Genomic DNA, 25,245 nt, shown 5'->3' on the forward strand with positions numbered 1-25,245 from the left:
AATTTATTGAACTGACAGTCTGATATCTACCATCTTGAAAAACCACAGCGAAGAGCAGATTTCCATATTTGCTTTATTCAGAACAAAAGGTTTAAAAGTTTCATTAGGTAATTACTTTAAATTCTCCAAATGCCGTTTACAAAATTTTAGCCCACAATTAAAAATTCTGCTATCTGCAATATAAATTAGGTTCTATTCGAAAAAAATGTAATATTCATCGATATCATTAATATCTAACAGGTGAACGTTTCAAAACGATATTGATTTTGAGAAACAAAGTCACCTGTTTTAATTAATCAGGCTCACTACATCCAAGAATTGTGCTAGTCTGCAGTGCATGTCGTATGTAGTGAAGAATCAGGTGAATGATGTGCTGGATGTACAAATATTTCCATCGTACTGGACCTGCGTGAGAAGCGAAGAGAACAGGCAATAGAGAGGGAACGTGAATCTTTTATTCGGTTGCAGCACGGCATAGAATAGTGGATTATTTCGTGTTGACTGAAGGTAAAGGTATAGTCGCCTGCTAACGAGGTTGTAACTCGAAAGCCCTCTTGCCGCGTGCATTCTACTTTCTTATAAGTCATCGATCAAACAAAGTTTCAATGTTGTAATCGCGGCTCAGTGTTTTTGTGAGAGATGTGATAAGTATTGACATTTTTGTGTTATTATTTTGAGACTGAAGAGTAGGATGCCATAAACTTTTGATCGCAAAGCTATTCGACTTACCTATTTGGAAACTACAAGGTAGGGTTGTTTGGTCTGATGAGTGCAAGAAAAGTCTAATTTATGATAGGTATAATTGATGATTCCTTTCAGTAGCGATACTACAAACAAATGAATGAAAATATGAGTTTTCTCATTTGAATAGGGAGGTTTATTGCACTTTTTCAAGTGTACAGTTTCATTTTGTAATGTTGTCCTATTGGTAATTTCAATGAGAGATAATATATTGTGCTTTTAACCATAAAAATATTTAGTGTAATCTCAACTAAACTGAATGACTCCCCTTCTAATAATATCACGTAATTTTCTTGAAGGAAAAAAACGTATGACGAATTGAATTTTCAATGTTTCTACCCAGTCTAGATACCCAATCACTTGTACTTCTGACATGTAGATACAACTACAATTTAAAAATCTCTTGAACATATGAGTATTTGTAATTTGTAAATATGCTGGTTATGAATATTCATTCAATAATTCTTTGTAGTATGTAATACTGACTATTCACTACTGAAATGTATTAATGAAAAAGTGTAAACGTGATAACCATCGTAGGTATACAGTTTTTTATACTTATCTATGCCCGTGACAATGTAACATTATCCAACAGTTGAAAAAGCGGATTCATTTCGAAATCCTTATTAGATTTGATTTTCAGGTGAAAGCAAACCCATGATTCCAATACAATCAAGATGTTTGTTCATAGATAATTCTTTTGTAGAAACATGTTGATCCATCTGCTACCAAATCTCGAACTAAATGGTATCGAACATCTAGTCTGGTTCACATGTACTCGATTTAGCTCTTTTTGGTGACATTTTTCAGCCCCGTCCAAAAATTACGACCAAGGTGATATTCGATTCGTATTTTTGCCTAGAAAGTTTAAGGAAAGGTCCGAAAACGCGCCGATAAAAATTACAAAAGTTATAAACAATTAAGTGAAAAAAAAATGGGGCATATTAAATGTAAATATTAAGGAATGAAAAAATTCATGGGATACATAAAAAAATTTCATCCGTTAATTATAAATTTGTTAATTAATAACTTTTTCTGAATTGAAAGTTAATATAAAAATCCCTATAATTATTAAACTAAAACCCTGGATGTTTTTTCCTTTGGTGAAGTTATCCTTAATAGGCAAAAAAATAGATTACCGTTGCCAAAATAAAAAAATTGTTATTTTCTATTTTTTTTATTAACAATTGAAAATTATAATTTTATAAAAAATACATTACATTTTTTTTTAATTTTTCATTATTTCAATGTCTCATGGATAAAAACTAATTAATAATTTTTTTTTAATTTTTCACAGCTATTGTTAATATATTTACTATAAACAAATACATTGTTTATAAGCAATTGGAAAAATTTTTTTTGCATTATGTTAATTGAAAAAAAATCATGATTTTTAGAAAAACAATGGTCTCTTAAAAATTTTTCTTTGTTGCAGAAAAATGCGTTTGTTAAGTAACAATCGTTTTTTGCCATTAAATATTAAAATAAAGGAGCCGTTTTTTTTTAAATCATAAATTCTATTGTTCTTTAAAGTTTTGAAAAAGCTATTTTTTTATTCTTTTTTCAATTGTTTATATAAAAAAAATTGTTATAAACAAATTATCATTTTTTATTATTTTTTTCAATACTTTGTTCTATAATAAAAGTAACTATGTGTTTTTTTTTTTTAATTTATTCTATTTTTTATAAAATTTTTAATATTGTGATACCTTGATAGGTACTTTTCTTTTTCATTCGCTCCTTCGCTTTTATAATTATAATAACTTTGTTATGACAAATTATGTTATGACAGTTATGACAAATATGCTTCAATTCTTTTTTGTTCATTATTAATTGATTAACAATTTTTTTTAAATAAACAATTAAAAAACGAATAAAAAAAAAGTTTTTTCAAAACCTTAAAGAACAATAGAATTTATGATAAAAAAAACGATTCCTTAATTTTAATATTTAGTTGCAAAAAACGATTAGTAATTAACAAACGCATTTTTTAGCAACAAAGAAATTTTTTTAAGAAACCATTTTTTTTTAAATCATGATTTTTTCAATTAACATAATGCAAAAAAAACATTCGAATTGCTTATAAACAATGTATTTGTTTATAATAAATTCATTAACGATAGCTGTAAAAAACTGAAAAAAAAATTAATTATTAAATATTAATTACCGTTAAAATTGGGATAAAATTTTTTTTACTGCGGATTATTGTTCATTGATGTATCCCAACATTACATGAATTTTTTCATTCCTTAATATTTACATTTAATATTTTTAAATAATTTTTTTTGTTTTTATGTTAGAGTGACGAAAGGCGCGCGGAAGCCAGACTACCCGCTTTTGGCACTATTTTCAGGGCTCTGTAAAAATCATAAATAATCGAGATACAGTTCCGGGAGTCGGGATTTTTTTACGCAAATTCATTGATCTTTTCAAATCTTTTTTCAAATTTCCAAAATTTTGAAAATTTTCCGAGATATTAACAAAAAACAAAAGCCACATTTTTTTCACTTAATTGTTTATCACTTTAATTAATTTTTATCGGCGCGTTTTTGGACCTTTCCTTAAACTTTCTAGGCAAAAATACGAATCGAATGACACCTTGGTCGTAATTTTTGGACAGGGCTGAAAAATGTTACAAAAAAAAGTACATGTGAACTAGACTAATCAGTATATTTTGTACTCTTAAACGTTTTATAATCTTGTACGGATTAGTTGAAAACAAATCTATCGCACTTTTATTGCTACGATTGATGACATTATAGTCAGAATACTATCGCTTCAGTTCATTTGTCTCATTACTGAAGCTTCTGAGCCAAATGCTCAGCTTCTGTTTATTGCGTGGACACTGAAGAGTGCTACTGTAAGCTGATATTACATCAGCTTTGTAGGTATAAACGTACCTACAAAGGTGTCATAGTAACTAACAATTTCTACATTTCGTTATTCTGAACCGGTTCACGAATATATACCTTGTGATCTATTATGATTGAACCTTATCCTACTATTCTCTTATCCTCTACTATTTGGCCAGACCAAAATATTGAAGAATATTTCTTTTCTTGAGGTATAGATATCCACTACCTCTTAGCTGAAAACTTCTCCAGTCATCACCGCCATATCTGGAAGGTATTTGTGTTCTGTTCGAATTAATTTCCTGTTCTTGCAGCAGTATCTAGCAGTTATTAGTCTGATTAGTAATCTGGCAGATATCATAGAAAAACTGGGCTGGATTTCGTTTTTCATCAAGTTAGTTTACTGATGATGAATTGACGCATAGACCAGGAATATATGAAACTTCGGTTGGACAAAAATCCACAGTTTCCTCATTAACCGACATCATGGTATTGTTGGAACTAATTTTTTCAATTAGCAATTTTTGAACTCGTCATGTGATTTATACTTTTTTTTTCGTTAACAGTCTCGTTTCATTTCACTTCTGATGAATCTACAAATTATTCATTTGCATCAAATCTAGTAGGGTTATTCTGCTGCAGATCTGTAGCTGAAGCTGTAGAAGGTATACAGTTACGAATCCTATGTTTTATCTACAAACCCTATGTAATATGAAAACCGGCTAATAAGTATATTCAATTAGGAGAATAACCTTGCAAACGTTGAAGCATAGGAAGAGAAAACATTAACTTTCTTTTTCGGTTTTCTTTTCCTCCTCGGACTCTAAACTGTTAGAATGAGTTGATATGTGGCCATAGAAACCTAATAGTCCGGGATCCCTCGCCCTTTTTCGTTATTTATTACTAACAAGCTAATTTTCCGTGAGTAGCTTCATTTTAACAAGACGCCCAATATTTGCCAGTACAAAAATTTCGTAAGTGGTAGCTAACAGGGGTAATAAGAATGTAAGTTGTTGATTTGGCGGTTGTCAAAAATTCATTACTAACTGTATTTTTTTTTCATATAATTCTGAAATTATCTGAATTAGCCGAAAAAATATTTGCCCCACAAATTGCTCGATTTGATCAAAGAGGTCCCCCCTTTGCAACATGTACTATTTACAAAGACATGAAATATAATTACTAACCAGCTGAATTTTATTTGGTCAGTTAGTTGATATTTATATAATTTAACACCCACGATGTCCTACAAATTTCGTGGTATGTTTTTCTTGTCCGACTCTCCAAAGTTGTCAATACCACAAGACCATTTTTTTTATTAGTAACCGTAGGACAAAGGTATCACGTGATGGATTAGTGTGTTTTTCGTTCAAATAAAACAGGTATATATCCCTAGTCCTAGAATAATAGTTATTTTCGTTTTCCTATGTGAAACATAACGTAAAGTGAAAATGTATTTTTTGAAATATATCAACTTTTATTATCTAGAATACATGAAAAAATAATTAACATACCTAAAAAATTAGTATTTACACATAAAAAAAGAAAAAATTGATTTTCGTCTAACTCATCAGACAAATATTCATCATTGTCGCTGCTAGCATCACTCTCATCTTCATCAGTATCTTCTTCATTTTGTTCGTCTGTGATATCTAAATCTGTAATAACATGAATAAATTAATGAGTCGCCGAATAATATCCTCAAAGCCCATCCTCAAAGGATGTGTGCATTACACCATACATTGCAGACGAGCCGTAAATTAAATGCGATTAAAAAATTTACTAAACCAAAAATTATTTTCGTTCGTAACAACTTCACCCTTTCAAGGCAAGTTTCGAATATAAACTGAAGCTTTATATTTAATGAATAAACACCTCAGGAACCTCCGCCTATGATTTTACGAGTTTTACGACCGTTTTATGACTTGGGCCCTCATTTTGTGCTATCGACAAATTATGAACGGACTATAGTTCTCTCTGAATTACTTCGAAACCATGGAAGATAAACATTTTCCATGATCACAACCGAAAACTACACACTTGGGACAACAATTTGCTTTTTTTTAGTTCACGACAATACATTTGCTGTAATTTTACTGTACGAAAATGAGCAGCACGCGGTAAAATTAACTACTGTATTGAATATATATCTATTATGCTCCAAATTTTTTAGAAAAATATGTAAAGTATAATGCACTTCATAAAATGATTGTTTAAAAAATATTGCAATAATTTAATCATGGAAATACTTACTCGAATGTTTTTTACATAATAACGTGAAAATTTTTACTTAATAAGTTATTTTTCATATATTTTAAAAATTTAATGAAAAAATATTCAATCGACTTACCGTTTATAACACAAATATTTTGATTTCACTCAAAATTTTGTATAGCAAGAGGAACGATACCTGATTTTGTCGTCATTCCAATTTTCCGGTAGTACATTACAAAATTGTATGTATGTATGAAAAGTTCGACAAGAAAGCCAAATATGAATTGAAGGGGTTATATTTTTAGGAGTGATTAATTTTTGGAAAAGAAAGTTTTTGGCTTTCTACTACTCCATCTTAATACAAAAAACAAGGATGAGGGAATCTTCCAAGGATAGGAAGGAAGTAATCAATTTTAAGATAAAAAGTTTTATCTTCCTCTTGAAGATGATCACTTGGTGATCAAAACACGTGTCGAGGTGTAAAAATAACGATTTGGTGTTGGGAAAAAACTCCAGTAATATTCAACTCTATACATGGATGTGTAGATCATGCAAAGAAGTAACTTTCAGACACAAACTGAAAGAAAATCCTCTTGAAACAGCTACTTTCATATAAACATTAAATTACACGAAAGAAAAAATTTTTTCGAAACAAATACTTCTATATGAACACTGAATTATGCAGAAGATACTTTTCTCTACTCAGTTTGTATTTCAAACATTCGTTGTGGTATAAAAATCAGATATCATTCACATGAGTTCTACTTTAAATGAACGGTAACAAATTGCACTCACATGGAACACTGTCTCCTTACTAGTTACATGGATGTTTCGCCTTAAGACACTTGCCCCAAGGCTCTTCAGTACCAAATTGGATAACATTGTAGAAAATACATACAGTTCATTCATGAATTACGATTTTTGAATGTCACGAAATAAGCTTGATCTGCTTATGTCATCGATGACATCTTAATGTCATTCATTCACATATTCGATTAAATCCCAGCCAAGAGGAATCTTATTTGAATAGAAAGGGTTAAATTTTTAGGAGTGATTAATTTTTGGAAAAGAAAGTTTTTGGTTGAATTGAAGGGGTTATATTTTTAAGGAGTGATTAATATTTGGGAAAGAAAGTTTTTGGCTTTCTACTACTCCATCTTGATACAAAAAAAGAAGGATGGGGGAATCTTCCAAAGACAGAAAGGAAGTTTTCAATTTCAAAATAAGTAACTCTATACATGGATGTGCAGATCATGCAAAGAAGTAACTTTCAGACACAAACTGAAAGAAAGTCCTCCTGAAACAGCTACTTTCATATAAACATTGAATTACACGAAAGAAAAAAATTATTTCGAAACAAATACTTCTATATGAACACTGAATTATACAGAAGATACGTTTCTCTACTCAGTTTGTATTTCAAACATTCCTTGTGGAATAAAAATCAGATATCATTCACATGAGTTCTACTTTAAATGAACGGTAACAAATTGCACTCACATGGAACACTGTCTCCTTACTAGTTACATGGATGTTTCGCCTTAAGACACTTGCCCCAAGGCTCTTCAGTACCAAATTGGATAACATTGTAGAAAATACATACAGTTCATTCATGAATTACGATTTTTGAATGTCACGAAATAAGCTTGATCTGCTTATGTCATCGATGACATCTTAATGTCATTCATTCACATATTCGATTAAATCCCAGCCAAGAGGAATCTTATTTGAATAGAAAGGGTTAAATTTTTAGGAGTGATTAATTTTTGGAAAAGAAAGTTTTTGGTTGAATTGAAGGGGTTATATTTTTAAGGAGTGATTAATATTTGGGAAAGAAAGTTTTTGGCTTTCTACTACTCCATCTTGATACAAAAAAAGAAGGATGGGGGAATCTTCCAAAGACAGAAAGGAAGTTTTCAATTTCAAAATAAGTAACTCTATACATGGATGTGCAGATCATGCAAAGAAGTAACTTTCAGACACAAACTGAAAGAAAGTCCTCCTGAAACAGCTACTTTCATATAAACATTGAATTATACGAAAGAAAAAAAATTCTTTCGAAAAAAATACTTCTATATGAACACTGAATTATACAGAAGATATTTTTTTTTTTTTTTTTTTTTTTTTTTTTTTTTTTTTTTTTTTCTGATTGATTCGGCCGTTACTTGATGAAGATCCATAGTAATTTCACAAACTACACTTAAACGATTTGATCTCCACTAACTTTATTGAAAATAATCATAACATGTTTCGCTAAAACATTAGCTTTTTCAAATGATTAATTTGAAAAAGCTAATGTTTTAGCGAAACATGTTATGATTATTTTCAATAAAGTTAGTGGAGATCAAATCGTTTAAGTGTAGTTTGTGAAAATATACAGAAGATACTTTTCTCTACTCAGTTTGTATTTCAAACATTCGTTGTGAAATAAAAACAGATATCATTCACATGAGTTCTACTTTAAATGAATAAGTAGTAGAAAGCCAAAAACTTTTTTTTCCAAAAATTAAGTTAGCGAGACTATGAATGTTTTTGAAACAAAAGGTAGATCAAATATTTTCCTCCGCAACCAATTAGCGAATAAATATACCAAACCAATATTATAGTCAAAGTTCTGGAAAACTTAATAATAAAAAAGTCACCTACTTGACGTCAAGTTAGCGAGACACCATGTATTCGAAAAAATATTTTTCTTCGTAACTAATTAGCGACTAAATATAACAAGCCAATGGTCTAGTCAAAGTTCTAGAAAAATTTATAATAAAAATAGTGGTATCGCTATCTTGATATCAAGTTAGCGAGACAACATGTATTTGTTCAAAAAAAGGGGCAAAAAAATATTTTTCTCCGCAGCTAATTAGCGAATAAATATACTGAACCAATGGTCTAGTCTAAGTTCTGAAAAACTTTATAATAAAAAAGTGGTATCGCTAACATGTATTTTTTAAAAAAAGGGTCGAAAAAATATTTTTCTCTGCAGCTAATTAGCGAAGAAATATACTGAACCAATGGTCTAGTCTAAGTTTTGGAAAACTTTATAATAATAAAATGGTATCGCTAACTTGATATCAAGTTAGCGAGACAACATATATTTTTTAAAAAAAGGGGAGACAAAATATTTTTCTCCGCAACTAATTACCGAATACATATACTAAACCAATGGTCTAGTCTATGTTCTGGAAATCTTTATAATAAAAAACTGGTATTTTTTTTGAAAAGGGGCGAAAAAATATTTTCTTCCTCAACTAATTAGCGAATAAATAGCGGCAAATTATGAAATCATTCGTTTTGCAAATTTCGAAAAGTTTCTCGTCAACTTGATATACATTATTGTTTATGTACAAGAGTTCAGAAAACCCACTCTTACACAAGTAACTCGTAACAAATGGCATCAAAAAATAGCAGCGCTTTCCGGAAGAACAAGGGGTACTCGGTTTTACATCCGATCGAGAAATTAGTTAAAGATTTCTCTTTTAAATAAACAGAGTATTTTGGTGTCGCATCAGTATCGAAGGCTTCATGGACTGGTTCGAAAGTGTTTCAAGACATACAACACATTGAGGAAAAGGAATGTCACTGATTTCAGTCCCTGACTTCACTATAAAATCGTAATGTAAGTAGCTTTCATCGTATTTACGATTGGCCGGTAATTTAGGTTTTTTAGCACAATCCTTTGAAGTAGAAGAGGACGTCAGAAATCGTTTCATGGTTCAGTTTTCTTATGCGAAATCAGAATTAATGATTACAACACCCACAACGAACCTGTAATGCCAAGTGAAAGTAAAAGACAATTCTTTTAAAGACCTACAGGTAAAAAATAAACACCCTTTGTTTGATGTTTCCAATTGTACTATCTGGGGATTCCTAGGTAAAATTCATAAACTGTTTTATTATTATATTACCTAGGAATTATAAATTCTAATGTTATAGAAAATCAAAGATGTCAGGTCGTTCACTGGGTTATGGATATTTCGTTTTTCTAGCGACCCGTGAGCTGAGTCATGTTTGCTATTAACAGCATGTTGCTTACATCACTCACGCGTACCACCTGAAACGTTTCCGCGTACCACTGGTGGCACGCGTACCACCGGTTGGGAACCCCTGGTATAGAAGATTCGTTGACACCCGGTATGAAGAGTAGTTCCTTTCATGATAACTCATTTCTTGTGTAATCCATTTAAAATCAAAAGTATCGTGTTTTCAATTTCAGGTCTTCATCTGTGTGAACAAATAAATTCTTCATTTCATTTGTTGAATCAATTGTCAGCGTTATTCCTTCAATTTTGACTTCAAGAGTTTCAAATGAGCAAGTTCCATTATTTAGTAGTTAATGTTAGTAACCTTGGATCAAACTATTTTTTTACTTGTATCATATAATTTTCAACCTTCGTTTTTAGCATATCCCATGTTTTTGCTTCATAAAATATTGCGGTATCATCAGCATATACAATAATTTCGCCTACACCTCTGAGTTTGAATAAATCAATTGAATATAGATTAAAAAGAACAGGTCTCAGAACTGTGCCTTGTGGAACTCCAAGTTATATTTCTCTTGGATCACTCAGATCATCGGTGATTTTCACAGATTGCACTCTATTTTGTAGATAGCTTTTAACAGTATAAAAATATACATTACTATAGTAAATGTTCTCAGAAAATGCAAAAAATGGAAAAAACTCGAATTCGGATTTTTCAAATCATTATGCTTAATTTCAAAAAAGTGATTGCTGCAATTTTATTCAATTGGAAAGTTTATTTAATCAATTCTAATTAGATTCATGTCATAGAAAATCTCATAAAATATAAATATACAAGTGAATCGTACTATTGAATTTAGATACTTCATTCTGATCACGTTATTGATTATAATATTTTCAAGAAAGTTAATCTTATCTTAAATTTTATTTACTCAAGGTTCTCTTTGATGGTATTTCTTCATGGTTAGATTCGACAAAGCTTTCCAATTCTAGTTGATCTTGAAAATCTTCAAAACCATCACCTTCTTCGTCTCAAATATTATTTCCAGTCTGCATTGGCTCTTCATCCACAATTTCATTTGAATCATTAACTTCCTCGTAGGTTTTTTCTTTCATATTGGTGCAATTTTCAGAACCGTGACAATTTGAGCATAAATGTGTGCATTTCAAACCATGTTTTCGACAGCCACATTTTAAACTGTTACATCCAGTTTCACAGCTGCAGCAAATAGTTTTAAGCAATATTTCCGGAATGAATTCCTTTTGGGAATTAATTCCGGAAATATTGCCACATTGATGTTGCTTCCAGCCCCAATCTGTTGCTGTCAGTTCGTTACCAAACCAAGTTTGAAGCTGATAAAATGCCCTGTAAATGTTGTTCTGCTGCTACAACTTCAATGGGCCAAAATGCCAAAATGAAAGATGATTTAATTTTTGCCAATTGATATTTTTGAAATCTCAATTGATTCAGTGTAATTTTTTCATTTTTACATTTATAAATAGATTCAATTAATTGTAATAAATTTTTTTCTATCATCTTTACTTGCATCTTTCTTGTAAAAAACATTGGCCAAATTTAACAAATTTTTAGCGTCCAATAATGAATTTACGATACTTTTCTTTCCATCTCCGGCAAATCCAGATGTATCGCAACCGGAAATAGTCTGGTTCACATGTACTTGATTTAGCTCTTTTTGGTGACATTTTTCAGCCCTGTCCAAAAATCACGACCAAGCTGTCATTCGATTCGTATTTTTGCCTAGAAAGTTTAAGGAAAGGTCCGAAAATGCGCCGATGAAAATTACAAAAGTTATAAACAATTAAGTGAAAAAAAATGGGGCTTTAGTTTTTTTTTAATATCACGGAAAATTTTCAAAATTTTGTAAAATTGAAAAAAGATTTGAAAAGATCAATGAATTTGCGTAAAAAAAGTCCCGGCTCCCGAAACTGTATCTCGATTATTTATAATTTTTACATAGCCCTGAAGATAGAGCCAAAAGCGGTAGTCTGACTTCCGCACGCCTTTCGTCACTCTGATATAAAAACAAAAAAAATATTTAAACATATTAAATATAAATATTAAGGAATGAAAAAATTCAGGTGATGTTGGGAAAGATACATCAATAAACAATAATTCGCAGTCAAAAAATTTTTATCCCAATTTTAACGTTAATTATAAATTTGTTAATTAATAACTTTGTCTGAATTGAAAGTTAATATAAAAATCCCTATAATCATTAAACTAAAACCCTGACATTTTTTCCTTTGGTGAAGTTATCCTTAATAGGCAAAAAAATATATTGTTGTTGCCAAAATAAAAAAATTGTCATTTTTTTATTAACAATTGAAAATTAAATATAATGATATTTTTTTTTAAATTTTTTACAGCTATTGTTGATAATTTTATTATAAACAAATACATTGTAAGCAATTCAAAAATTCGTTTTTGCATTATGTTACTGGAAAACAATCATGATTTTTAGAAAAAAAATGGTTTCTTAAAAAAATTTCTTTGTTGCTGAAAAATGCGTTTGTTAATTAACAATCGTTTTTTGCAACTAAATATTGAAATTAAGGAACCGTTTTTTTTAAATCAAGGTTTTGAAAAACTTTTCCTTTATTCTTTTTTAATTGTTTATTTAAAAAAAAATTGTTATAAACATTTTTTTTTTCAATACTTTTTTCTATAATAAAAGTAACTATGTGTTTTTTCTTTTTTTTTTGAATTTATTTTATTTTTCGAATGAATGACACCTTGGTCGTAATTTTTGGACAGAGCTGAAAAATGTTACAAAAAAAACTACATGTGAACTAGACTGAAAAACAATGCAGAAATGCAACAATATTTTTGAAGGATTCATGTTTGAAATTATTAGACCTGAAAAATAGATCCTTTACATTTCCAGAACCTGGTTTGCGAAAATAAAAGTCATGATTATTTGAATTTAGTTGATTTAAAAGGACCAAAAGATCAATATCTTGACCCACAACAACGACAGTTTTCACTTTAATGAAATGACAAAAACACTTTTGTCTAATTACCACTAGTGGATTTTATTTATAAGACCGGATTCAGGTTTGACCTCCTATATCAAGTATAAAACTTGATAAGTTTTGTAAACTCGATAATATTTATGGGTATTTCTTACGAAATTTCAAAATTTGAGACATAATTAAAATTTCTTTTTTCAATGGAATTTTCTTTTTTTTGTTGCTGAAACCAATAAAGTAGCTCGAAGAGATCTACACACATCGGAAAAGTCTAGGGATATTTTTAAAAATGGCAATAATTTTTTTCAGATCGCTTCAGGGAAAAAAAGTTGACGGGTGATTATTAAACGAATGTAACCTACAACAAAATTTATTAAATGGTCAAAACTACTGAGTGCGCATATAAGCAAAACTAAAAAAAAAATATGGCTCTTTGGCACCCCGAAAAAAAATCATGATACAAAAAAAATTGGAATCAGTACAAAGTATGGCCTCCACACTGCTTTATTACGGCCCTACATCTATCGTGTATCGACAAAATGAGATTGTCAATGTCTTGTTGAGGTACATTTGCCCATTCAGCGATTAAAAGCTCTCTCAATGGAAACGTTGTGTGAATGTTCCCCATATGCGGAGTAATTCTTCGTTGTAGCATGTCCCACACATGCTCGATGGGATTCAGGTCCGGTGATTGTGCTGGCCATGGCAATACATCAACCCTTCGTTGGTGAGCCAGTCAGTCACTAGACGCGCGACATGTGGACGAGCATTATCGTGCATTAGGTGGAAGTTTTCACCAACAGCACCAGCAAACGGACGGACGATAGATAGAAGAATGGTGTCGAGGTACTGTCGAGCTGTGAGAATCTGGATTCGTCTGTAAACAAAACTGTGGCCCAATCATTTGCATCCCAGTTTTGATGTTCTTGACACCACTCTAATCTTCTACCGTGATTGCCTCTCGACAAAGGTGGACATCTAAGTGGCCTTCTGTTGTGGAGATCTGCTTCATGCAGTCGATTTCTGACAGTATCACGACCAATGGTTACCTGGTGCGTCTGCTGCAACACGTTAACCAACTCAGGTACTGTGATTGTCGGTTGTCTTCTTGCGGTTAAGACCAAAAATCGGTCTTAAACTGCAGTTGTAGCGCGTCCTCGCCCTGGATGTTGTTCGGCCGGACTGCCAGTTTCACGGAAACGCCGCCACAATCGACTGATAACACTTTGGGGGACCCCCAAACGAAGAGCTACATCATTTTGTCGCATGCCACCTTGAAGAAGCCCTACAGCTCTATTCATCTCAGCCAATGGTAAGTGATGGCGTTCCATGTTAAAGCACAATATTTCCAGTTTAATTGCTGAGCAAGAACTGCATAGAATATACAAACTCGACACTTTCAGATTATTCATTTTAGCCGAAAACCTACAGTTTGTAAAAAACTTGATAAAAGATTAGTTACCGTTTTTGCAGGCTTTGTTCAACCCATAGAAATCTACAGGGTGGTCGAGTATACCAATTTAATCGAAATTAAACGACCTCATGCATTTATTTTTATGATATTTAGTATGTTATAAAAATATCCCTAGACTTTTCCGATGTGTGTATTTAGAAGTCTTGGTCTGCCATTTTTTGTCTATATTCTCTTGAAACTAAATATTTAAAAAAATAAAAATGAGGGAATGATTAACAGGGTGAGGGAATGATTTATTATTATTTTCAGATAAAAAACAAAGAATAATAAACAAAATTATGTGTTTCGTATAAAATGAAAAAAAAAATCTTATTCTGAAAAAGAGCAACTAAAAAACTTTGTACTTATGGTCGATATAAATAACTCAAAAAATTAACAAATATATTAATAAAAAGGTAATAAATGTTTTTTCTATCTTTAAACTTACAAGTATTTATTTTTAATCTTTGTATCTAATACTCTTCATAACTTTAAACTTCTTCATATATATTTAAGTAACAATAATAATCATTAATGTTAATTTTTTCTTGCGTTAGTTTTTATTCTTTGAGATCAAATTAATCATTCTTAATTTTCACATCACTCTCATCTATCTCTGTTATAACATAATTCCCCTTCTCAACTAACTTTGGCGTATTTATTTTCTGCATCACGTCTTCCCAGCATCAGTTGAATATTGGCATGCTGTATGCATTGGCAAATATTTCGTGCATTAATATTTTTCCAAGTAATCCAAAAAGGTCGGAATCTTCAGAAGGTTGATAAACTTATCTTATAATTAACTGTGCTTAAAAACTGTTGCTGTTAATTATGCAGTGATCATATAAAACACGCTTTTGTTGTGTTTTACCTTCGTTGGATTTTAAACAGTACTTTTTACCCGATAACATTCTTGAATTTTCAGCTCTCTCCAAAAATTCAACTACATCGTCTTCGACACTAAGCATTTTAGTGCTTATTTTGCGAGGTTTTTGTCTTTTGGAAGTATATTTTTTGAAAAAAGGTTTTGATTCATGAAGTAATTTGTATTTATTTCTGCAGTGATTTGAATACTTTTTCTTTTTTTCATGTTCCTTTCCAAAACCATTGTAACTTGTCTCTAGGTCTCTTGTTAACGCCTCGCTGAAAAGTAATTTCTTCTTCACAATCTCAGGAACTTTTATATTACCTTTGTACCTTTTCTTGTATTTTTCAGTAAATTTCACTGCATTCTTATTTTTTTTTCCAAATTTACAATTTTTGCATACAAAATAGCTCGGCGCCTTCGCATCTGTCGTCTATTTCGAACAGCTACATCTTCTCTACTTTGCTGCATATCTGATGCTGGACTTTGTGGGGGTGTATTATCAAGTACTCTATGTAAATGTTTGTATATTAGAGCTTTTTTATTTCTATACACTTTACTATTTTCTTTTCATTGTTTTAGTTTTTGTCTAAGTTCTCTAGCAGTCATATGTATAACTGATTTCACCTGACCCATATCTGTTTTCTTTAAATACTTTGATCTGTCCTTTTCCCGCAGTTTTTCCAAAAATTCGGTATTATTTTCCATTTTTTCTCCATTTTTTCTATTATACTCTAATTTTTTTCCTGCAGCACTCAACCTCATTGACCGTGTCATTTTGCTACCATATACTTGTACCTGGTTTTAATTAAGCACCATATAATACCAGTTGCTAGAAATAAATGAAAAATCTAAAAGAAATATAGAATACTTTATGAATCATTCCCTCATCCCACCTCACTCCCAAATGTAGTGAGGAAATGACCATGAGGGAATGACGAATTTTAACTAAAGCTACAAGAATGCCGGTACATAACCTCAATTTGTTGTTTACATTTCGAATATGCATATTACTTCCAAAAACGCATACAAACAACAAATAATATAAATATATATATATATATATATATATATATATATATATATATATATATATATATATATACTAAAATACCTAATATAATATGTAACGTGAGGTAATGATCGTCATAAATGTAACTCTTAGCTATTTTTAACGTAATATTTTATTGCACCTATAGTTGAGAAGAAATCGCCATTTAGAAACATTTGAAAGTGTTGACAGGTACTAATTTCATAGGGTTACGTATAAAAATAGTATTAGACAGCATAAATTAAATAAAAAAAAAGACTTGTGTAGTTAATGCATATGATTCGGAACCAATGACTCGGGAATCAAATTTCGCAATTTGATGAGAAATACCCTTATACTTGATAATGGGATCAAACCCGAAACCGGTCGTATAAATAAAATCAAGTAGTGGTAGTTAGACAAAAGTGTTTTTATCATTTGATTGAAGTGATCATGAATTACCACAAAATAAACCAGTCGTCAATCACACATAAACGGCAGTTTTATTAGTATCTCTGGCAATTTCTATCGAGGTCTTAATTATGTCAGCATTAGTATCTTCTTCTACTCGTTTACAGGAAAACCCTTTAGACTGTATTCTTTTCATTAAAGTTTTTATTATTTTGTCCTTATTTTTCTCGTTAGGTAAAAATTTTTCTTGCAAATATGGTATTTTTGTATGGTTTTGATAATAGTCAAACTCTGGAATATTGTCTGAAGTTTTTCTACGACTACGTTCTCCTCTTCTAGTTGAAGTATAGCTGCAGATACTGTTGTGACAGTAACTGATTTTTCAATTTCGAGGTACCCATCACAGCTTGCTAGCAGCTTGCTAGCTGCTTGCTGCGTAATGTTTTTCTACACAGCGCAAATATTTATTCATGATCTCTTCCACCGTTTCATTTTTCTGCCAAATTACTTTGTGCAGTAAAAATCCACCGTCGAAGACATGCATTATGCCATCAGAATGCGTTGGTCAATTCACACACACAAATAATTCGTAGAGTTGAGATTTTACATTTTTCCTGAGGCCATTTTTGTAAAAAGAGTGGAAAAGGTGCAAGTTCGTATTGTAAATAAGTTTCCATATGTTTCAAGGTGGTTGACAATGTTTCGTGGTGTATTTCATCAGGTCGGACTCTCGTTGTCTAATATAAAATAATTTGATTTGAAATCCCCCAAAAAATTTAAAAGATTAACCGAAAATAACAATTTTATTGAACAAAAAACGGTTATTACAAAGAAATAACATACAAGCAGTACCAAAAAAAAAATACTAATAAAAGCTGAAAATAAAGAAAATATTATTAAGAAAAAATGAAAAGTAAAAATTAGAAGATTCCAAACCAAGTTACGTCACGACGTTTCGATTGTTAGTATCCACAATCGTCATCGGGTGATAACTGGACTTATTCCTCCGAGATCTTACTATTTATAGGTCATTCGAGTGCTTTCACCTATCCCCTCTTTCCTCTCACCGCTTCATTGGTTTTAGCGGGGGATGACCGTTTGGCGGGAGTTGGTCGTTTTTCGCTCGATTAGAGGTGTCCATATGTTACGTATCTCTACGCTAGCTTGACTAAATGCGGCTTCTTTGAATTTTCTCCTAAACCAGTGTTCTTCTTTGTGGGTGATTTCAGCTTGAGCCCACTTGATGTTATGTTGATGAGTCCGAACATGCTCTGCTATTCCGGATTTACTGGTTTCTTCTCGCTGTGTGTGTTTCTTGTGCTCAGCGATGCGAACTTTCAATGGCCTCTTAGTTTCACCGTTGTATGATTCTCTGGTATCCGGTAAATGCAATTCTTGGAATCGCGGTCCACGTTGGTGGCCTGTTCTTGTGAGGCTGCTCCAATTGTGTTCCCAGATCTGAAGCAGGTCCTGATGTTATACTTGGACCCAATCCCTCTTATCCTTTCCGATAATCTTTTGATGTAGGGTACATCAGTACAAGTACTGATTTTGAAGGCTTCCCTCTTTTTGGAGCTCTTGCTGTCTTCTAGCCAAAGCTTCTTCTACCATCATTCTGGAGTAACCATTTCGTTGAAAGTCATTTTTGATGATGCCTAGTTCCTTTTTGAGACCTTCCTTCGTATTACAGAGCCCAAAATCACGGTCCAGTAGAGTCTTGTTGATTCCTCTCTTAGTTGATTGATGGTGGTTGGATTTCTGGTTCAGATACAGGACAGTACAGTACATTTTTTGTTACTAATATTTTTAAATTCTTTAAATTTTCAGCTTTTATCAAGATTTCTATTTTTTATTATTTTTTGGCTGTTGCTTGTACGTTATTTCTTTGTAATTTCAGTTTTTTGTTTAATAAAATTGTTATTTTCGGTTAATCTCTTCAATATTTTTTCAGCGATTTCACATCAATTTATATTATATTAGACAATGGAAGTCCAAATTGATGGAGTTTCCATATCTTTTTTTCTGTCGATCGTTAACGATATCCTTTGAAATAGCAATAACGGATCGATGGCTATAATATCTCCGTTTACGTTAACGGAAGATTGAACCGTTTTTAGAGAGGAGACTTTGTTTTTCCTCTTGAATTTTATACTGCCAAAATTCACTCCTTATGATTCACTGTTTGGAACCTTTGGTGTAGTAATGAATATTACTGGAGTTTTTTCCCAACACCAAATCGTTATTTTTAACACCTCGACACGTATTTCGATCACCAAGTGATCATCTTCAAAGAGGAAGATTAAAATCTTCCTCTTCCAAAATTCACTCCAACAATACATCTACAAATATCGATTGAAGACGATTCCACAACCTTCTGAAAATATTGTAGATGTTTTATTAAATATTAACTTTATTAACTTATTTGTTCACTCAGTAATTTTTATTAAACGAAGAACCAGAACGAAGTTTTTTATCATTTCCCTGACCGTGGATAACTTAGTCTTAATCAGTTCAAAAATCTAGGAGGGGATTTAGAACGGGTGCAAACTCTACTACTAGCAACAACTTCTACATGTTAGTGTAAGGTTAGCGTATGAAGTAAAGCACACTTTCAAATTCAGAACTGTGAATTACTCTTCACGAATGATGTCCAAAAAAGTAGGAAGCATCAAGAAAACATAAAAATTGAAAATCATTTTGAAGGCAAACTGCTGAATGCACAACTATTGATCAATATAAAAAAATTCATGAGAAGAGTCTCATGGTATGAATAAATGATTGACTGTAGGTGTAGAATAGCATTACGTTTGGTAGATTTCTCGATAATCAGATGTAAATATTGAAAAATATAAGAAAAAATCATTTATTATTTAGCTTATATTGCAGTTGACATCGATTTAGTCTAATCAATAAGTTCAAAAACATGAAAAATAGAGATGAAGGTCCTAAAAATATGAGCGATAGCTCATTCGATTCGGAATAACCTCTAGAAAAATGTTTTTGAAGAATTTTGGTGCAGGTGAAAAATTGCAATTGTTAATAACAAAATAAGAAATGGTATTTTGTTTTTCGTTAATAACTCAAAAATTATTAATATTTAAGCAATTTTGAAAAAAACTCGTTGAAGGGGAGGAAATTTCCGATAAAAAAGTCACGACTCCCGAAACTCCACCTCCATTATTTATAATTTTAATTTGACTTTGAAAATAGGCGCGCATGCGCTGCCTGCCGCAAAAGAGAGTTTATCAAAAGAAATATTTTTTATTTAATTTGAAAAAAATTTAGTATCTTCTTAACACTTGAATGAATCGAGTCCCGTAAAAAAAAAGTTTTATCGCCATTTTTCAAAAAGTTATTCAATTGTTAACTGACAAATTTTAGTTTTTCCCAATTTCCGTTGTCATAAATTTGTGAAGCAGAAAAAAACTATAAAAACAGCTATATATAAAAAAGTGCCATATTTTTTTTTAATTCATTTCATTTTTCTGCTCCAGAAAAAAATATAACGTTGGTCAATATTTGTTCATAACAAATTGTTAAACTAATAAACAATTAAAAAATGAATAAACATTTTTTTTGCCAACCTATTTAAAAGTGTAAATTATGATTTTCAAAAGCAAAATTATTTCTCAACTAATCATTCAAACAGTCGAAATATAAAAAAATCGATTTTAAACAATTAAAAATTAAAATTGAGAATTTTTTTAATCATAATTATCTCTAGACAACAAAATAGCAAAAAAAAATTCAAAAATATTATTTCTCTATTTGTTTAAAACCATTTATTGAACAAATTACGTAAAAAATTCATATCCTATGTTAATAACTGCCATCGTTTAATGTGAAAACAGACATAGCTAAATACCAATGGAAAATAATTTTTTATCAACAACTTTTAGATATTTCATTTTGCAATAGTTATAAAAAATTATTATAATTAACACATTGATACATTTTTATGCACTATTATCGCAGGATCGTTTGAAGTATATATATATCAAAAGGGCTCCACGAAGTTTAAAATTTATAGACCAATTATTTATACCGTTTATCCCATTATTTATGCCAACGGATATTGGGAAAAAATTTGTTAGTTAACAATTGAATAACTTTTTGAAAAATGATGAAAACACTTTTTTTTCTACGGGACTCGTTTCATTCAAGTGTTAAGAAGATACTAGATTTTTTCAAATTTTTAAAATGACATTTTATGTTATAAGAAAATAATTTCTTTTGATAAACTCCCTTTAGCGGCAGCGCGCGCATGCCGTAACAGCCGCGCGGAACCCTATTTTCAACGTCAAATTAAAATTATAAATAATGAAGATAGAGTTTTGGCAGTCTAAACTTTTTTATCTGAAATTTCCTCCTCTTCAACGAGCTTTTTTAAAAATTGCTTAAATATTGATATTTTTTGAGATATTAACGAAAAACTAAATACCATTTTTTTAAATCTTATTCTGTTGACAACAATTGCAATTTTCTACCTGCACCAAAATACTTCAAAAACATTTTTCTAGAGGTGATTCCGAATCGATTGAGCTATCGCTCATATTTTCAGGACCTTTATCTCTATTTTTCATGTTTTTGAACTTGTTGATTAGACTAATTCTAAATAAGTTTTACTTGGAGACTTATCATCCGCGTTCTTCTTGAAGTTCAGTTCCACTCACAAAGAATGAACCTGGAACTATGTGCATCAATTATACGCATATTTCGTGGTTGTGAAAATAAATAACGAATAAAAAGGATGAGAAACCTGCATCAATTAACAAAACCGTGTGGGATGTATATACATGGTAAATTTCAAAGAATATTTGCCATCGTCCGCAGTAAATAAGAAAGTTTAATGACCACGGATTTGGTCATGATGGTTCTCTTTTTGTGTCTTTGCACGAATAAAATGTTTTTGGCCGCATTCCGAAATGTTCCGTATCGTTAATGTTTTGGGGTTTCACCTCGTGGCACTTACTACAACAAATTGCCGCTATTTGTTAGAAAACGTCGACATATGGAAGATAAATGATAGGAAAGATATAGAACAATTCTTCAGGGGCCGTATGGTCGACATTACTTGACTTTTTTGAACGATTACGACCAAGAGTGAAACATTTCTGGTGATAAATATAATTTTCAGGGAGGGAATCACCTAGTTTTTTTGGAACCGAGGAGAAACTTCAAGAAAATTCGTTCAGATAATTATCTGAATTTAATGACCATCACCAGCTTTGTTACGTTATTAATTTCTTGCAACTTTTGATGCAATTTCTAACATTTCATTAAACTGTTTGTTTGTTTAGTTCAATTTTAATTATTGAAGTTTGACCTCCTTTTATAACTTTAAATTTAATAAATTCTGTATTGTTGTAAATCCAAGATGGTCGCAGTTACAAAATGGCAGATTACATATTTTTTCACAACTACCTCAATATGGATATCAAATGACAGAGCTTGACTAGTACAATAGTAGTACACTTTCAAAAAGATTCAAACTTAAGATGGCTGCAGCTACAAAATGGCAGAATACATATTTTTTCACAACTACCTCAATATGAGTATCAAATGACTATCAAGTGAGTATCAATGATTATCAAATGGCTCGACTAGTACTATAGTAGTACTCAATGAAAAAGATGCAAATCCAATATAATCTATACATTAGGGTGGATGAAAATTAGAAACTAAAAACTGGAAAATATGATAAGTAAAAAAAAGTAAAACGGTGTTATTGAAAAAAAGAAAATATAATGAGGATGTAGCTAATGTACTAAAAATTGAAAAATAATTCAGAAGGTCCTCAGCAATCTACGGTATTGATTAGATAAAAAAAATCGTTGGGCGTAGTATTCACATATTTACTCAAGTTACGCTAGGCCCAACGACTTTATAATTTTTTCTTCTGATCAATTTCGTAGATTGCTGAGGCGAGTGATGTGATGACTGCTACCTAGGATCTTCCGACTCATTTTTTTGTTTTTAGTGCATTAGTTTCACAGTTTTCAGAGAGAACAATGTGGCATTAGGGTGGATAAAAATTAGAAATTAAAAACTGGAAAATATAATTAAAAAAAAAAGTCAAACGGTGTTATTGAAAAAAAAAATAATGATGATGTAGCTAATGTACTAAAAATTAAAAAAAGAATTCAGAAGGTCCTCAGCAATCTACGGTATTGATTAGATAAAAAAAATCGTTGGGCGTAGTATTTACATATTTACTCAAGTTACGCTAGGGCCAACGACATTATAAATTTTTTATCTGATCAATACCGTAGATTGCTGAGGATAGTGATGTGAAGACTGCTACCTAGGACCTTCCGTATCATTTTTTTGTTTTTAGTGCATTAATGAATCGAAGAGGTCTTGTATTAAAGTGTATAATTTTTAAAATTCTTGCAAAACGCTTTCGACTTTCGTCATCATCAGTGCTCACCTGAAAGTAAGTGATCTAGTTGAAAAGGGAATTTAGTGATAATTGAAGTTGTAAAATTTTTTTTAAGGTTAAGAAATTTGGAAAAATTGTTTGAGATGACTTACTTGTCAGGCAACAGGAAGTATCAAAATAAGTAAATTGCACATTAGTAATATTTGACTTATATAAAACAAAATAGACTTATAGCCAAGAAAATACATTTTTGGATTGAGGCCATGTGGTTCAGTCAAAGTATCATATGAAGAAGGACAACTTGAGACAGAATGTGTCAAGTGTCATGTTAAAATAATGGTACCAACTTGAGGAGTGATCCATTATGGATTTGATTCAATGTGTAGAGGAAAAATATTGAATAAATTATATTAATAAACTGTAATTAATTGATAATTCATAATCCTCTTATGAAGGGAAAGGAAATCTCTGTTTAAGTTTACTTGAGTATTCAAACAATTATCATTGTTGGAAAGTTCTTTAGAAATCTCCAACTCTTCAAACAAGTCAAGTCTAAGGAAATTTTTATTATCTATTTTATATAATATTTTGGAATTTCTATTGGGACTAAAGTTGTGATTGTGAAATTTTATGTGGTGGCCAAAAGCAGATTTGTCCGTTTTTTTTTAAATGTTCATTAATAAGAGTGAAAAGAGGTCTACAGGTTCTACCAATGTAAGATGCCGAACAATCAGAACAGTCAAGCTTGTAGACTCCACTTCTGTGTAATTTGTTGATTTTGTCTTTAGAATTTACTAAAAAGTTACTTAAGTTGTTTTGAGATTTAAAATAAGATTTAAATTCAAATAAGTGTATTCAGCTTTTCCAAATCTTTTAGTGCATTAGTTCTCACAGTTTTCAGAAATCGAGAAAAATATAAAATTAATATTTTAAAAATATATTTTTAAAATTCTGCACAGTGAGGAAAAAATTTTCAAAAAGTCAAAATCTGAAAAGAAACAACGAAAATAGTTGATAAAACTCATTTACTTTCATTTCCTTGATGCTTCAAAAATATCAACCAGAACAATTTACATTTTCTCAGAATCAATTGATAATGTCAAAAGATAACAAGGATTGAAGAGATATATGAAGGAGAGGAATTTCTCTACTTTATTGTCATGAGGCGAAAAAATTGCAATTAGATCCATTGAAAAGTCTATATGTGAAGTTTATAATTTTAAAAATATTCAAGATCGCATAAAAAATTTAAATATCGAATATTAGCAGACTACCTACAATTTCATCGAACTCAATGAATACCACTGATTCTTCAAGGATTTCTACAAAGTTTGTTGCTAGAAAAATATTCACCACACATTGGAAAGTCGAGTACTTGAAATTACAAATTTCATAGGTTAAACACGATGTAGTTGATCTCAGGCCTGAAAAATTATCATCATGTCATTTCGTAAATGTAATATTCTATTATTTTTGAAGAAAAATAAACAACGGAAGGATGTATTTTTTAATCCAGATCATATTAGATTTTTCAGTTAGATTTTCATGTCAAATTCCTGAATTTTTCCAATTATTTGCCTGACAATTCAAATAAATGATTAATAACATAAACAAAGTTTTGAAATTTGCTTCAATAACTTCAAACTTTAAAATCTAAAAATGATTATGAAGAGAATTCCAAACTTTTTAGCACGACGTCGTACCTGACTCATTATGCAAATGATATATTTTGGGTTGATTCCTCCACTTGAAGGTAAAAGTAATAGGGCCTTCTTCCGAAAACAATGGCTGTTTCATTTTCGATTGGTTAACCTATACAGGGTGTTCCTTGAACACATGCTAATATTTAAGGAGGTAATTCTCAGACCCATTTTAAGGAAAAAACGTCCTATGGACGTATGTCCTAAACGTCTCAACTTTTGAGATACAGGGTGGCAAAGTTTTCAAAAATAATCAGTTTTTTAATAATAACTGAGATAATTTTGTAGACATCTTTGGCATATTTGGTACACATGTTCCATGCCTTAAGGCGCATTTTCTGATGAACACAAATTTGTATTTTTTCAAACAGTGGCATCCCTACGGGTTTCGCATTGAATATTTTTGGGGAAAAAGTACTACGCCAAGTTTCATCTCGATCGGTTGAGCGATGTAGAAGTTTATCACTTACCAACCAACCAACCAACCAACCAACAAACATCCATTTTTATATATAAGATTGTGTAGCAATCCTATGAATGATATCTGATTCAATTTCATGACGAATCTTTGAAGTTCAAACTGAATAAGAATTTTTTTTTGTACAGTTCAATGTTCATTCAAAAGTAGT

General features: G+C 30.9%; 1 protein-coding gene across 3 annotated transcripts in view; it reads left to right on the forward strand.

Moving 5' to 3' along the window:
* Positions 1-458: 458 nt before the first annotated feature.
* The window catches only part of LOC111512592 (uncharacterized), a 212,935-nt gene continuing 188,148 nt past the window's right edge, over positions 459-25,245 (forward strand). For 2 of the 3 annotated variants that reach the window (XM_074170256.1, XM_074170255.1), the window contains exon 1: positions 460-747. The gene's annotated coding sequence lies outside the window, so the exon portion shown is untranslated. Of the gene's footprint in view, positions 748-25,245 lie in introns of all 3 variants that reach the window. The other variant, XM_074170258.1, reaches the window with a different exon arrangement.

The sequence above is a fragment of the Leptinotarsa decemlineata genome, unplaced genomic scaffold (genome assembly GCF_025532065.1).
Source record: "Leptinotarsa decemlineata unplaced genomic scaffold, Ldec_3_MD MMD2_P_RNA_scaffold_7, whole genome shotgun sequence".
NCBI classification, from domain to species: Eukaryota; Metazoa; Arthropoda; class Insecta; order Coleoptera; family Chrysomelidae; genus Leptinotarsa; species Leptinotarsa decemlineata.